Source organism: Palaemon carinicauda, chromosome 38 (genome assembly GCF_036898095.1).
Source record: "Palaemon carinicauda isolate YSFRI2023 chromosome 38, ASM3689809v2, whole genome shotgun sequence".
Taxonomy (NCBI): domain Eukaryota; kingdom Metazoa; phylum Arthropoda; class Malacostraca; order Decapoda; family Palaemonidae; genus Palaemon; species Palaemon carinicauda.
In genome coordinates this window covers 3874291-3891653 of record NC_090762.1, presented here as the reverse complement: position 1 = coordinate 3891653, position 17363 = coordinate 3874291, and the positions used below count along the sequence as shown (strand labels likewise).

Sequence of the window (17363 nt, the reverse complement as noted above, 5' to 3'; positions counted from 1 at the left end):
TTAAGTATTTTGGACGACCGGTTCTGATAACTTGGTGGGTTATTGTACATATTTTAAATTCAATTCTCGCTGTAATCGGCAGCCAGTGTAAATCAATTAGTATAGGGGTGATCCTTTCTCTAGGTGGGACACCTTTTATCAGTCTTGCTCCTCTGTTTATGTTGTTTTGTAATTTCTTAAGTTGGACTTTTGGTAAATTGTAGTAGAGTTGCAGTAGTCAATCCTGGTAATAACACAGTTTATCACAAGTTCTTAACAGAATTTTCGTCCAGGTACTTTTTTTATAAAAGGGATTTTGACGAAGGAAAAATCTATTTCTGGGAAGAGGCCTGTGACGCCCGGTGAGAAAGGTCCTTCCTTATACCTTTCCTAATATAAATCTTCCAAATATACTAGAGAAAGATAAAAGCATGGAATGCAGAGGTTACAACCCTCGCGCGAACACCTTGTAGGTGTCGTGTATTAAACAAAGGCGTGTGTAAACCACTATTCACAGGTTGTCTTCCATTTAGATAATCCCTTCATCAATGGGGAGGGCCGTGACAGGCCCTAGATAACATGGTTGAACTCCCCAACGACACCTACCACACGCGCCCTCTAGGACATCCTTCTGTAATTGGACTTGCAGCAAGCATAGTTTTTTTTGGGCACAGTGTTTTTTCGAAGAGTTTCTCGTTATTTCAACATGACTGACGTTGTTACTTCACCCTTACCAATGTTAAGTACCATAGTTTGTTTTGGCAGCTTTTGGCAGTACCGGGCATTTGTTCTATTGTCATGTATATCATTTATGGAGAAGTAAAATTGTGTGTCATCTGCAAATAGTTTAAACTTCACGCCCTGCCTTTGTAGTATTTTCGATAGACCAATAGTATAGATGCAGAATAAGATTGGGCCAAGTACACTCCCCTGGGGTACCCCTCTGTTTAAGGGTTCATATGATGAATAATAGTTTTCCAATTTGTACACAGTAATTTCTACTAACTAAGTAGTCTTTTAGGTGTTCGAAAGCTTGATCTTCAACGCCGATGGACTGTAGATCATTTAGTAGTAGTTCATGCACATCTGTATCAAAAGCAGCACTGAGATCGAGCAGTATTAGAATACCACATTTATTTTCATCCCTCATTTCTAGCATATCATTTACAACAGAGCAGATGGCTGTCTCCGTAGAGTATAGTTTTCTGTAGGCAGATTGGTTGCCAGGCAAAGCTTCTATTACTTCTAAGTGGCTGACTAGTTGTTTAACAATTACATATTCAAGCATTTTTGAGACAAAGGATAGATTTTAAATAGGTCTATATGAGCTTAATTCCTGGTAGTCCAGTGCATTTTTCAGAACTGGTGTGACTATAGCCATTTTCTCAGATTTAGGAAACTTGCATTCATCAATGCTTGCATTTGCTATTCTCATTATTATTTCGGCTAGACTAGAAAAGTCTCTCTCTCCAATTACTTCAGATATTGGCATAGGATCGATCGCGCAGTTTGTTTTCTTTGCTTTCTTGATAATTCTGGTGATGTCATCTTGTGTTTGTTGTTAAATCGTATTAATTTTGTCTGTGTGCCTGGTGTCTCATTAATCTGATGTTGAGTATTTACAAATGACCTGGTTATGTTTTCAATTTTGTTTTTAAAGAATACTAGAAAATTATTTGCTAGTTCCTGGTCACTGTATCCATCAGGTAGCTTCTTTTCTTTTACATTTCCCATTATACCATTCAGGAGACGATATAACTTATTTATGTCTGTTGCTGCTTCGAGGATCTTTCTCTTAAAGTGTTCACTTTTTTTCCTTCTTAGTAGGTAGTTATATATACACGCAGCAGTTTTGTATTCTACCCAAGTACTTTCAGTTTTTAACCTATTCCACTTTCTTTCTTTACATCTTTTTTCCCTCTTTTTTACCAAAGTCTCTCCATCAAACCAAGGAGATTGGTCTTTTACAGTTAGTCTTTTCCATCGGTGGGCACATGGTATCATATTCACTTTTACTAACTTTATTATAAGTGGTCATAAGACAGTTAGCACACTTAGCTCATAACAGACGTTGGTCATCATGATCACAGGGAATGTTGATAGCATCATTTATTTTCTTTGTAACTTCTTCAATAAATATGGTATGAGAAAAATTTGATTTATGTCTAAAGTTTATTTTCTTTACTAATGCATGTTTCTGTAGAGGTAGACTAAACGTAATAAGTTTGTGTACTGGGGAGATAGTACATTTCTCTTCGACTCTTATATCAGATACAATATTATTCGTGGCATCACTTAGAACTAAGTCTAGCGTATGCGCAGTTAAAGTAGTTGTACAGTCGACATTATTCAATAGTCGATATAATTCTAGTAACTCACTAAATGCCAAAGCGTCGGGATTTGATGCGTCATCCATCCAAAAATTAAAGTCTCGACGTATAAATAATTCGTTTTTCTCCATGATAATCATCTCGATGAGAGCACCGAATTCTTCAAAAAAGATACTAGAGTTTGTTCTAGGAGGTTTGTAGATTGTTACAAAGGATATTCTTCTATTTATTGGCGTAGATTTTATTTCTATATATTCAAAGATTGTTGCACTAATTCTTTACAACGTTTTGAGATTTTAGTAACTTTTATGAATAAAGAGTCCGACACCCCCGCCAGACCTACCTTCTCTCGGTATGTGAAAGAAGGCATGTGATCTTTGCCTTGTCCAAGTTATTTAGCCATGTTTCAGATAATGCTAGCACATCTGAATATTTCTCGTTTATCAATTCTCGAATTTGAACAATCTTATTACCTACAGATTGTATATTTACATAGCCACAGTTAATGACATCCCTAGTAACCATGATCAGTATTTTCAGTTAGTCTTCAATTCCAAGTCATAAGCATTGTCTCTAGAATTTACTATGTGGTCACTTGGTCTGTTTAACTTTGTGCAGTTTATACGCTTTGACACTTGCGAATTACACTCCTTGTGGAATGTTTTTCTGAACATTTCCCGCAAACTTTATCATCATTCTTATACTTGCAATCTTTTTCAAGATGTCCATACCTCTGACAGTGGTAGCAGGTGATCACGTGGTACCTATCACGCATGTTATAGATACCCCATCGTAACGAAACTTTGTCCCCATTATCATGTAGCCCTCAGAACTTCAGGATCACATTTCAAACCCTTAAATTTGCACTCTTTGATGTAGATGCAACAGTTCCTCCCTTACTTAAAACAAATGGTTCTGTCATGCATTGACCAAAGCAAAAGGTAGCTCTTTTGGCTAATATCTTTGACAGTAAGCAGAGTAATGAGAAACTTAATCTTCCGCATTCCTGTTTTCCCGAGGCTGAACTAACTAGTTTAGCTCTTTGGTCTCGTGAAATTAAAGATCTCTTGATGGACCTTGATGCTTATGGAGGTGTAGACCCAAATGGTATTTTTCCTTGGGTGTTTATAAAGACTGCAGATTTCTTAGCTCCAAAGTTATCTGCTATTTCCCACAAGTTAGCTAGAGGTTCTTTTAGCACTTGTTGAAGATTGGTAATGTTACTCTATTATGTAGATATATTTGCGGTAGCTCTAGTCGAGCTAATTACACCCAATTTTTGTAACTCCCGTGTTATCTAAAAATTTTGAAAGTCTTTTGGCAAAACGTCTAGATAGGAATGCTGAAATTGATCATCTGTTCCCTAGTTTTAAATTTGGTTTTCGTAAAGGCCTTTGAGCATGTGATGCCCTTCTTATAATCTCCAATGCTGTACAGAAATGGTGGGTGGGTCTTTTCTTAGCATTATTATTGAATTTTTAAGTAATAGATTGCAGAGAGTAGTTGTTGTTGATGGGCACCATAGTGAGTATAGGAATATATCCGGTGTTCCTATGGGTAGTGTTCTTTTCTCATTACTTCTCATACTATATACACATTTGTGGTTTCGCCTAGAGCACAAGTTTGTTGCATGTATAGATAAGACTATTTGCTTTGATATAATCTCCTGAATGTAGATCTTGGGTTGCTGAATCTCTAGATAGAGATCTAGGTACAATTAATATATGGTGCAAATTATGGGGCATGAAGTTGAACCCTAACAAAACTCTAGGTTTGATTGTAAGTAGGTCGAAGACTGTCACCTCACCATCCAGATTTCTGCATTGATAATGTGTCTTTAAATAAATACGACTCTTTAAAGTTTGGGTGTGATTCTTGTAGCAAATTTACTTTTGAGAAACATTTTCAATCTGTTTTTCAATTGAACAATTAATAGCATATTGAGAAAGTCTTAAAATTTTTTATGATAATCTATTCTGAAGAAGTGTTTTAATTCTTTCATTCTACCTTGTTTCGAATATTGTTCTCCTGTCTGGTCTTCAGCTGTCGATTCTCATCTTAATTTATTGTACAAGAACTGGCGGTTCATTGAATTTCTTATTCTTGATCTAGATATTAATCTCTGGCAAAGTCGTTCAGCTAGTTCTTTATGCATAATGTATAAAATTTTTCATAACTCTGACCAATCTTTGCATCCAGATCTTCCTGGACAGTACCATGCTGCTTGTAATACTAGATATTATGCAGTTAATTGCAACAGTCTTGCCTTCTCCATCAAAAATCTCAATAATACACAGTATTCTAGAAGTTTTATTCCAGCTGTGAGCCAGACTGTTGAATGATTTTCTTAATCAGGTAGTTGAATGGGTGGAACCTGAATAGTTCATTTATGAAATATCTATTTTAATGTTGTTACTCTTCTTAAAATATCAATTTCTTTGTTTCTTTTCTTCACTGAGCTATTTTTCCATGTTGTAGCCCTTGGGCTTAAAGCACCTTGCTTTTACAACATGGGTTGTATCTTAGCTATCAATAATAATAATAATAATAATAATAATAATAATAATAATAATAATAAATAATTATGATTATATTAATAATGATAATAATTATGATTATAATAATAATAATAATAATAATAATAATAATAATAATAATGATAAATAATTATGATTATAATAATAATAATAATAATAATAATAATAATAATAATAATAATAATAATAATAATAATAATAATGATGATACTACTACTACTGCTACTACTACTAATAATAATAATAATAATAATAATAATAATGTTGTGTTGTATGTGCAGTCTGAAATTTAATTCAGCTAAAAGTTTAAGAATACTAATATATTTACTTTCTTTCAGAATTAGCAGTATGTTCCAAGTTTTCAAGAAGATACGTTAACAGTACTGGAGAGATTCACTTCACTAATTACAGGTAAGGTGTTCATATGGAAATGTGACCATTTTATTTTAGGTACTATGCACTCTTAGAGTATCCTAAAATACATTAATACAAACCAAATTTGTGAAATTCATTCTAATTATTCTAGTCTTCCCTCACCCAATGAGCTATCCTAAACATATGCTTCTTTCCCTTTTAATTGCAAAAATCCTCTGATAATTATAACTAAGCCCTTTGTCATGGCAGTCATTGAGATCCTACTCAAAAATGGTGAAAGTCTTTTTTCATACATTGTCTCAACTTGAACCTACCCATATGTTCATGTGTGTCATGCACAATTATACACATTGTGATTGCACTATTCACAGAAAAATATGTATACATATACTTCTGTTAGATTTCACAGTTGTCTCTATCTTGAACTTTTAATTTAATACTTCTTCATTCATCATCTACTTCGCACTTCATAGTCCTCAGCCATGTAGGTTTGGTCTTCCTACTCTTCTAGTTCCTTGTAGATCCCAGCTGAACGTTTGGTGAGCTAATCTCTCTTGAGGAGTGCGAAGAGTATGCCCAAATCATCTCCATATACTATCCCACAACGAACTAGCAAATCTCCTAATTTCTCCTAACGTACTGATCCATTCAGAAATGGGAACACCATTACCATATACAAAAATGCAAACCCATTTTGGATTATCCAAACAATCAAAATTTTTATTTTTATTTTTCATCTAATAATTTGGACATCTCATCCAAATCACTCGATTCATATTTACGATCATAATGCTACTTCTCTATAATCTATTTATAATGAGCACCACTCAAATACTTAGTGTATTCTCCAGTGTTTCAAATTAGATTAATCCTAAAACATCTCTCAACTCTCACTGTCCTTGTTTTAGTTAACTCTTGCCTTTGCTTAACTCAATTTTCAGCCTTTTTTAAATCTAGATGCAGACATTGCCCCAAAAATACACACCTTCAGCAAACCACTCAATTTTTGATACTCTCACTCTTACCTCTTTCAACTTCCCTAACACTGTACTAAATTATATGCCCTTTAATTGATTAATAACGTTCTTTGAAAAGCAGCAGTACATTAATCGATCTAATTTTTAAACTATTGTGTGTTTTAGCTCTTATAAGGCCGTGATTGATCTTTTTGTTACTGGCATTCTCTAATACGAGCTAGTGTGTTTTAGCTCTTATAAGGCAGTGATTGATCTTTTTGTTACTGGCATTTGCTAATACGAGCTAGATCTACTATAGTAAACACTTTCATCCCATGCATACTACTGTGCATAAGCACTGACACATCACACATTAGAAACCTATATTTCACAGTAACCTCATTGACCTATATAAAAGCCACACACATTTGCCATCTTTCATCCAGCCTTCACACAGGTACTATTGGACTATTCAATGAACTCTCACTTGGCTCACTCACTCTTTCTAACTCTTCCCACTGCTCCTCAATCTCTCTTGCAACATGCAGCCAAAAGTGATATATACAAGGGGATTCTGACTCAAAACTAGCTCACTCATACACCGGTGACTTTCCAAAATCCTAATCTTGATGACTTGTTCTTTCCCACAATATACGCTGTTTTAGCTTTTAGTATTCTCAGTCTACTTGCTGAATTTCTCCATTTATTACATAACGTGAAATATACCCTCCACAGTACACATCACTCCTAGCTTGTTATCTACTTGTATACATACATACATATACCAAGGCACTTTCCCCAATTTTGGGGGGTAGCCAACATCAAACAAATGAAAAAAAAAAAAAGGGATGTCTCCTCTCTATGTTCCTCCCAGCCTGACAAGGGACAAGGGACTCAACCGAGTTTGGCTGGTACTGCTAGGGTGACACAGCCCACCCTTCCCCGTTATCCACCACAGATAAAGCTTCATAACGCTGAATCCCCTACTGCTGCTACCTCCACGGTCATCCAAGGCACCGGAGGAAGCAGCAGGGCCTACCGGAGCTGCGTCACAATCGCTCGCCATTTATTCCTCTTTCTAGCACGCTCTCTTGCCCCTCTCAAATCTATCCTCTTATCTCCCAGAGCTTCCTTCATTCCATCTGTCCACCCAAACCTTGGACTTCCTCTTGTACTTCTCCCATCAACTCTTTCATTCATCACTTTCTTTAGCAGACAGCCATTTTCCACTCTCAACATGGCCAAACCACCTCAACACATTCATATCCACTCTAGGTGCTAACTCATTTCTTACACCCGTTCTCGCCCTCACTACTTCGTTCCTAACCCTATCTGCTTGAGATACACCAGCCATTCTCCTGAGACACTTCATCTCAAACACATTCAATTTCTGTCTCTCCGTCACTTTCATTCCCCACAACTCCAATCCAGACTTCACAGTTGGTACAATCACTTTCTCATACAGAACTCTCTTTATATTCATGCCCAACCCTCTATTTTTTATTACTCGCTTAACTGCCCCCAACAATTTACATCCTTCATTCACTTTCTGACGTACATCTGCTTCCACTCCACCATTTGCTGCAACTACAGACCCCAAGTACTTAAACTGATCCACCTCCTCAAGTAACTCCATTCAACATGACATTCAATCTCGCACCACCTTCCCTTCTCGTACATCTCATAACCTTACTCTTACCCACATTAACTCTCAACTTTCTGCTCTCACACACCCTTCCAAATTCTGTCACTAATAGGCCAAGCTTCTCTTCCATGTCTGCAACCAGTTTAGTATCATCCGCAAACAACAACCGATTTACCTCACCTTTATGGTCATTCTCGTTTACCAGTTTCAATCCTCGTCCTAGCACTTGAGCATTCACCTCTCTCACCACTCCATCAACATACAAGTTAAACAACCACAGTGACATCACACATCCCTGTCTCAGCCCCAATCTCACCGGAAACCAATCACTCACTTCATTTCCTATCCTAACACATGCTTTACTACCTTTGTAAAAACTTTTCATTGCTTGCAACAACCTTCCACCAACTCCATATAACCTCATCACATTCCACATTGCTTCCTTATTAACTCTCATACACTTTCTCCAGATCCATAAACGCAACATACACCTCCTTACCTTTTGCTAAATATATCTCACATATCTGCCTAACAGTAAAAATCTGATTCATACAACCCCTATCTCTTTTAAAACCACCCTGTACTTCTAAGATTGCATTCTCTGTTTTATCCTTAATCCTATTAATCAGTACTCTACCATACACTTTTCCAACTACACTCTACAAACTTATACCCCTTGAATTACAACACTCATGCACATCTCCCTTACCCTTATATAGTGGTACAATACACGCACAAACCCAATCTACTGGTACCATTGACAACACAAAACATATATTAAACAATCTCACCAACCATTCAAGTACAGTCACACCCCCTTTCTTCAACATCTCGGCTCTCACACCATCCATACCAGATGCTTTTCCTACTTTCGTTTCATCTAGTGCTTTCCTCACTTCCTCTCTTGTAATCTCTCTCTCATTCTCATCTCCCATCACTGGCACCTCAACACCTGCAACGGCAATTATATCTGCCTCCCTATTATCTTCAACATTAAGTAAACTTTCAAAATACTCCGTCCACCTTTTCCTTGCCTCCTCTCCTTTTTCACAACCTTCCATTTCCATCTTTCACTGTCTCTTCAATTCTTGAACCAACCTTCCTTACTCTCTTCACTTCTTTCCAATTCTTGAACCAGCCTTCCTTACTCTCTTCACTTCTTTCCAAAACTACTTCTTATTCTCTTCATATGAATGACCCAATCCCTGACCCCACCTCAGGTCAGCTGCCCTCTTTGCCTCACTTACCTTGCGCTTTACTTCCACATTTTTCTCTATATCTTTCATACTTCTCTACACTATTACTCTGCAGCCATTCTTCAAAAGCCCTCTTTTTCTCTTCCACTTTTACCTTCACTCCTTCATTCCACCATTCACTGCCCTTCCTCATGCTGCCTCCAACAAACTTCTTGCCACACACATCACTTGCAATCCCAAAATAATTTTCTTTTACTAACTTCCATTCCTCCCCTAAATTACCAGTTTCTCTTACTTTCACTTCGTCATATGCCATTTTCAACCCTCACTAGCTCCCTTTTACATCCACCTACTCTATTCCCCCACTCTTTTGCTACAAAAATTTTTCCTTCAACCAAGAAATGATCAGACATACCGTTAGCCCTACCCCTAAATACGTGCACATCTTTCAATCTTCCAAACATTCTTTTAGTCAACATATAATCCATTAACACCCTTTCTACTACTCTTCCATTTGCCACTCTTACCCATGTATACTTGTTTTTATCTTTTTTTTGAAAAAGCTAGAACTTATCACCATCTCTTGCTCAACACACATATATACCAGCCTCTCACCACACTCATTTCCACCTGGCACGCCATACTTCCCAATGACTGCAGCGCCCACTCCAGCATTTAAGTCGCCGATGATGACTACATAATTCCTTCTACCCAGTCCTTCTACACACCTAGTTAATTCATTCCAGAACTCATTCCGCTCTTCTTCACTTTTCTCACAACCTGGCCCATACGCACTGACAAAAGCCCAACATTCCCTACCCAACCTAACCCTTACCCACATTAACCTAGATGATATCTCCTTCCATTCCACTACTTTACCTGTCACTCGTACTTGTATACTTTACCGTATTTTCTGTTGCACATCCATTTTTATAAACATACTCTAAAGCCTCTGATAAATATACACATACGTACATACATACATACATTTACCAAGGCACTTCCCCCAATTTTGGGGGCTGGCCAACATCAAACAAATGAAACAAAAAAGGGGACGTCTCCTCTCTATGTTCCTCCCAGCCTGACAAGGGACTCAATGTGGTCATCCAAGGCACCAGAGGAAGCAGCAGGGCCTACTGGAACTTTGTCACAATCGCTCGCCATTCATTCCTATTTCTAGCACGCTCTCTTGCCTCTCTCACATCTATCCTCCTATCACCCAGAGCTTCCTTCACTCCATCCATCCACCCAAACCTTGGCTTTCCTCTTGTACTTCTCCCATCAACTCTTGCATTCATCACCACCTTTAGCAGACAGCCATTTTCCATTCTCTCAACATGGCCAAACCATCTCAAGACATTCATATCCACTCTAGCTGCTGACCTATTTCTTACACCCCTTTCTCACCCTCACTACTTCATTCCTAACCCTATCTACTCGAGATACACCAGCCATTCTCCTTAGACACTTCATCTCAAACACATTCAATTTCTGTCTCTCCGTCACTTTCATTCCCCACAACTCCAATCCATACTTCACAGTTGGTACAATCACTTTCTCATACAGAACTCTCTTTATATTCATGCCCAACCCTCTATTTTTTATTACTCGCTTAACTGCCCCCAACAATTTACATCCTTCATTCACTTTCTGACGTACATCTGCTTCCACTCCACCATTTGCTGCAACAACAGACCCCAAGTACTTAAACTGATCCACCTCCTCAAGTAACTCTCCATTCAACATGACATTCAATCTCGCACCACCTTCCCTTCTCGTACATCTCATAACCTTACTCTTACCCACATTAACTGTTAACGTCCTTCTCTCACACACCCTTCCAAATTCTGTCACTAATCAGCCAAGCTTCTCTTCCTCGTTTGCAACCAGTACAGTATCATCTGCAAACAACAACTGATTTACCTCCTATTCATGGTCATTCTCGTTTACCAGTTTCAACCCTCGTCCAAGCACTTGGGCATTCACCTCTCTCACCACTCCAATATAAAAGTTAAACAACCACGGTGACATCACACATCCCTGTCTCAGTCCCATTCTCACCGGAAACCAATCTCTCGCTTCATTTCCTATCCTAACACATCCTTTACTACCTTTGTATAAACTTTTCACTGCTTGCAACAACCTTCCACAAACTCCATATAACCTCATCACATTCCACATTGCTTCCCTAACAACTCTATCATACGCTTTCTCCAGATCCATAAACACAACCTACACCTCCTTACCTTTTGCTAAATATTTCTTGCATATCTGCCTAACTGTAAAAATCTGATTCATACAACCCCTATCTCTTCTAAAACCACCCTGTACTTATAAGATTGCATTCTCTGTTTTATCCTTAATCCTATTAATCATTACTCTACCATACACTTTTCCAACTACACTCAATAAACTAATACCCCTTGAATTACAACACTTATGCACATCTCCCTTGCCCTTATATAGTGGTACAATACACGCACAAACCCAATCTACTGGTACCATTGACAACACGAAACACACATTAAACAATCTCACCAACCATTCAAGTACAGTCACACCCCATTCCTTTAACATCTCAGCTCTCACACCATCATACCAGATGCTTTTCCTACCCATCAAATATATATGCTACTCTCTTTACACTCGGGCACATTATTCTATCTTGTAGTTTATATAGGAATATTTATTTTGGTGGTGTTGCTGTTCTTAAAATATTTTATTTTTCTTTGTTTCCTTTCCTCACTGGGCTAATTTCCCTGTTGGAACCCTAGGCTTATAGCATCCTTCTTTTTCAACTAGGGGTGTTGCTTATCAAGTAATAATAATAATAATAATAATAATAATAATAATAATAATAATAATAATAATAATAATGATAATAATCCCACTACAGCCAGTTCAATTAAAATCCATTTTACCACCCTTCTCAGTCAATATACTCGATTTGTCATGGCTGTCCCCCATTTCATATCACAACATAAAAACTCTCTTCTTACATTGAAAACATTCGTCCTTTTCAGAACCCTCCACATGTACGTCATACCTGCACATCATTTCCGTATACTCCTACTGTTCTTTCCTCTGTTGTAAAATTCTTCTACATACACTTGCTACATGAGGAGCCTTTCCACTGTTGTTACAGTCACTCATATTGGGCTAATTGCCCTTAGTAAAACGACTCTGCAAACCATGTTTTCACACTTACTACACACGCTGAAATCTAGCCTATTGCACAAGTAACATTTAACGTCTTGCTTCCATACACCCATTCATAATATGCCCTTTATTTTCAGAATCAAAACAGTCACTAAGTGACCCCCTACATTAGTTATTCCTGTGACCCATTTTATTACATACTAAACACTTGTCAATCTAACTTATTCTCTTTCTTAAAGTATTTTCTCTTCAAACTTGTACTCCCATCACTGTAAATTCTAGTATTACCAATACTGTATATAATGTTTGTCGTGTTCTCTCACGTAGTATTTGTGCAGAAACTTTGCCGTAATATTCACCGGGTTACTCGCCAAATTAATTCTTTCCATCACACACACACACACACACACGCACACACACACACACACACACACACACACTACTTTCATTCCTTGCATGGACATCATTTTCATACTTGTGATCTTTCACTACTCCAAACAGATTTTTTTTTTCAAGAATTTAAAAATTCGACACACTGGCAGGAACAATTGTAAGAAACTTCATCAATACCACATATTCCTTTTATTCTCATCTCCAAACTTCTTCCATGTTGAAGTGTCCAATCTGTGTAATCTCATTTTTCCTCACGTATGCTTCTTCAAAATCATGTGTCTTTCTATGCCTTACACTGGTTGTTATTTTTCTCACATTTATACTTTTGTCTTTAAGCTCATGTTATATTGTCACTGAATACTTACGTATAGTTACACACACACACACACACACACACAAGCTCACTAAAGTCTCACTTACTGCTCTCTCTTCTCTCAATGAATGAATATGCAAACTTTCCTATATGATTTGCCACTATTACAATACATTTATATCCCTTTGTAGTCACAAATAACATAAAAAATTAACTTAATTACTGCTACTTCTGTTTGTTCATTTATATTTTTCCTTTATGACAATCAACTCAAGTATTATCAATATCCTCTTTAGCTATTGTAAGCAGCTCTTCTAGGAGAAAGACACTCCAAAATCAAGCCATTGTTCTCTAGTTTTGTATGGTGCCATAGCCTCTGTACCATGGACTTCCACTGTCTTGGGTTAGAGTTCTCTGGCTTGAGGGTACAGTTGGGCACACTATTCCATCAAATTTCTCCTCCTCTTGTTTTGTTAAAGTTTTTATAGTTTATATAGGAAATATCTGTTAATGTTGTTACTGTTCTTAAAATATTTTCTTTTTCCGTTTCTTTTCCTCACTGGGCTATTTTCCCCGTTGGGTCCCCTGGGCTTATAACATCCTGCTTTTCCAACTAGGGTTATAGCTTAGCAAATGATAATAATAATAATAATAATAATAATAATAGTAATAATGATGATGATGATAACAGCACATTATGCATTAGCAAACCTCTTTGGAATTACTAAAACAGTATCATTCTCCAACCATCTACTCAAGCCATGATTATTTTTCGAACTCTAGTATTTACTTTGTTGAACACAAGCTCCATTTCCTTGAACCATACTTCCATTAATTCCTGAGATATTCTTTCTCATATGGCAATTGCTTTTTTATACAGTTTTATCAGCCCTGGTATAATGGGCAACGATAACTACTATTAAACATAACCACATGTATTGAACTCTGCAGTACACACTTTAGTTTTCTAGTTCACCCCTTTTAGCCTTACCTGCTACTCACATTCCTTTGTACATCCTGGAGGAGATGTATAAAGGTAATTCTGTCCTTGAAAAGTGATCCATTGACCATTATTCCAAAAAGGATTAATTCTCCTATCTGTACTCCATCCTTTATACCTCAGTTCACCACATACAAAACCATTTTAATTTGCTTTTTCTTTCACAATCCTTTCCCTGAGCAATCTCACTGCAATCAAAATAAGCAACCAATAACCATCTACCTGTAACACCCCTCTTTTCTGTACATCATCTGTCCTTCCAACTCTCTGATTTACACTTTTTTTGCCCAAGCATAAAAGATTCTTTAGCTCTGGTAAGCAGCTCTTCAAGGACACTCCAAAATCAAACCATTGTTCTCTAGTCTTGGATAGTGCCACAGCCTCTGTAACATGGCATTTCACTGTTTTGGGTTAAGAGTTCTCTTGCTTGAGGGTACACTCAGGAACACACTTCTTATTTCTCTTCCTCTTGCTCTGTTAGTTTTTGTAGTTTATATAGGGAATATAATTTCGGTTCCAGGTGTTGAGGTGCCAGTGATGGGAGATGAGAATGAGAGAGAGATTACAATAGAGGAAGTGAGGAGAGCACTAGATGAAACGAGAGTAGGAAAAGCATCGGGTATGGATGGTGTGAAAGCTGAGATGTTGAAGGAAGGGGGTGTGACTGTACTTGAATGGTTGGTGAGATTGTTAATGTGTGTTTTGTGTTGTCAATGGTACCAGTAGATTGGGTCTGTGCATGTATTGTACCACTATATAAGGGTAAGGGAGATGTGCATGGTGTTGTAATTCAAGAGGTATTAGTTTGTTGAGTGTAGTTGGAAAAGTGTATGGTAGAATACTGATTAATAGGATTAAGGATAAAACAGAGAATGCAATCTTGGAAGTACAGGGTGGTTTTAGAAGAGGTAGGGGTTGTATGAATCAGATTTTTACAGTTAGGCAGATATGCGAGAAATATTTAGCAAAAGGTAAGGAGGTGTATGTTGCGTTTATGGATCTGGAGAAAGCATATGATAGAGTTGATAGGGAAGCAATGTGGAATGTGATGAGGTTATATGGAGTTGGTGGAAGGTTGTTGCAAGCAGTGAAAAGTTTCTACACAGGTAGTAAAGCATGTGTTAGAATAGGAAATGAGGTGAGCGATTGGTTTCCGGTGAGAGTGGGGCTGAGACAGGGATGTGTGATGTCGCCGTGGTTGTTTAACTTGTATGTTGATGGAGTGGTGAGAGAGGTGAATGCTAGAGTGCTTGGACGAGGATTAAAACTGGTAGGCGAGAATGATCATGAATGGGAGGTAAATCAGTTGTTGTTTGCGGATGATACTGTACTGGTAGCAGACACAGAAGAGAAGCTTGACCGACTAGTGACAGAATTTGGAAGGGTGTGTGAGAGAAGGAAGTTGAGAGTTAATGTGGGTAAGAGTAAGGTTATGAGATGTACGAGAAGGGAAGGTGGTGCAAGGTTGAATGTCATGTTGAATGGAGAGTTACTTGAGGAGGTGGATCAGTTTAAGTACTTGGGGTCTGTTGTTGCAGCAAATGGTGGAGTGGAAGCAGATTTACGTCAGAGAGTGAATGAAGGTTGCAAAGTGTTGGGGGCAGTTAAGGGAGTAGTAAAAAATAGAGGATTAGGCATGAATGTAAAGAGAGTTCTATATGAGAAAGTGATTGTACCAACTGTGATGTATGGATCGGAGTTGTGGGGAATGAAAGTGATGGAGAGACAGAAATTGAATGTGTTTGAGATGAAGTGTCTGAGGAGTATGGCTGGTGTATCTCGAGTAGATAGGGTTAGGAACGAAGTGGTGAGGGTGAGAACGGGTGTAAGAAATGAGTTAGCGGCTAGAGTGGATATGAATGTGTTGAGGTGGTTTGGCCATGTTGAGAGAATGGAAAATGGCTGTCTGCTAAAGAAGGTGATGAATGCAAGAGTTGATGGGAGAAGTACAAGAGGAAGGCCAAGGTTTGGGTGGATGGATGGTGTGAAGAAAGCTCTGGGTGATAGGAGGATAGATGTGAGAGAGGCAAGAGAGCGTGCTAGAAATAGGAATGAATGGCGAGCGATTGTGACGCAGTTCCGGTAGGCCCTGCTGCTTCCTCCGGTGCCTTAGATGACCGCGGAGGTAGCAGCAGTAGGGGACTCAGCAGTATGAAGCTTCATCTGTGGTGGAAATGTGGGAGGTTGGGCTGTGGCACCCTAGCAGTACCAGCTGAACTCGGCTGAGTCCCTGGTTAGGCTGGAGGAACGTAGAGAGTAGAGGTCCCCTTTTTGTTTTGTTTCTTGTTGTTGTTGGCTACCCCCCAAAATTGGGGGAAGTGCCTTTGGTATATGTATGTATAGGGAATATTTATTTTAATGTTTCTGTTTTTTAAATATTTTATTTTTCCTCGTTTACTTTCCTCACTGGGCTAATTTCCCAGTTAGAGCCCCTGGGCTTAAAGCATCCTGCTTTTCCAACTAGGGTTTTAGCTGAGCAAGTAATAACTTTTTTCTTCCAGGGACCTTGGTTGACACGAGTGCGTTAGTATCCTATCTCCTTTAATCTTTCAGGTTCTGAAAGATCTTTTCTTTTTAAATGCTGCTCTCTCTCTCTCTCTCTCTCTCTCTCTCTCTCTCTCTCTCTCTCTCTCTCTCTCTCTCTCTCTCTCTCTCTCTCTCTCTCTCTCTCTCTCTCTCTCAATGTGGCAATTTCTTTACATACAAAATAGTAAATACTTGGAATAGACTATCAGCAGATGTAAACAATAACACTTAGGTAAACCAGTTCAAGAATAAGTTAGACAAGCTCATAAGAGTTCTCTAAATGCTTAAACTAAATCGCTCTACCAAAGAGCATATGGAGTCTTCGCGGATGGACTAAAAAGTCCTTGAGACATCCAAAATCCTTGTAACGCAATCTCTCTCGGTTCAGCATATTAACAGTGGAGCAAGAGGGCGTTTAATGGATATCTTGTGCTGTCAAAGCTTGGTGTCATTTTTTGTAAACTAGGGTCCTTATAGAATGCATTTTGCTTGGTCAAGCTTCTGTGAATTTCGTAGAGACGTCTACATAGGGATGACCCACAAGCTAATTTTTTGCCAGTTTTGCTGCAATAGAAAATAAGGGATATCATTGTTTTTCAAGAAATTTGTCTAACCATACAGTTTAAGCTGTTATCGTAATGCTGATGAAAGAAGAATTATTTTTATTTTCTTTAAATATCCATTTCATTACATTTCAGCATCTAAGGTACTTGCCAAATACTACATAATCAGATGTATATAAAGTCGGTTTTCGAAAATATTGTTGTAATATTTGTTATATAGTAATAGTACATAAAATATACTAGTACATCCTATTACATAATGTGTACATCCTTTGGAAGGACATATTTAAAGTATCAATTTGACTCACGAAATAAGACTTTATTGTTCTCTTAATAGCAGGAAAATTAAGAGGAAATATGCACATTTGTGTTGGAAGGCAATCAAAAGATT

The 17363-nt window shown here is 37.8% G+C and overlaps 1 pseudogene; it reads left to right on the top strand.

Annotated features, from left to right (window-relative positions):
* Nucleotides 1–17363, top strand: part of LOC137630037 (unconventional myosin-Va-like) — a 173540-nt pseudogene that overhangs the window by 120642 nt on the left and 35535 nt on the right.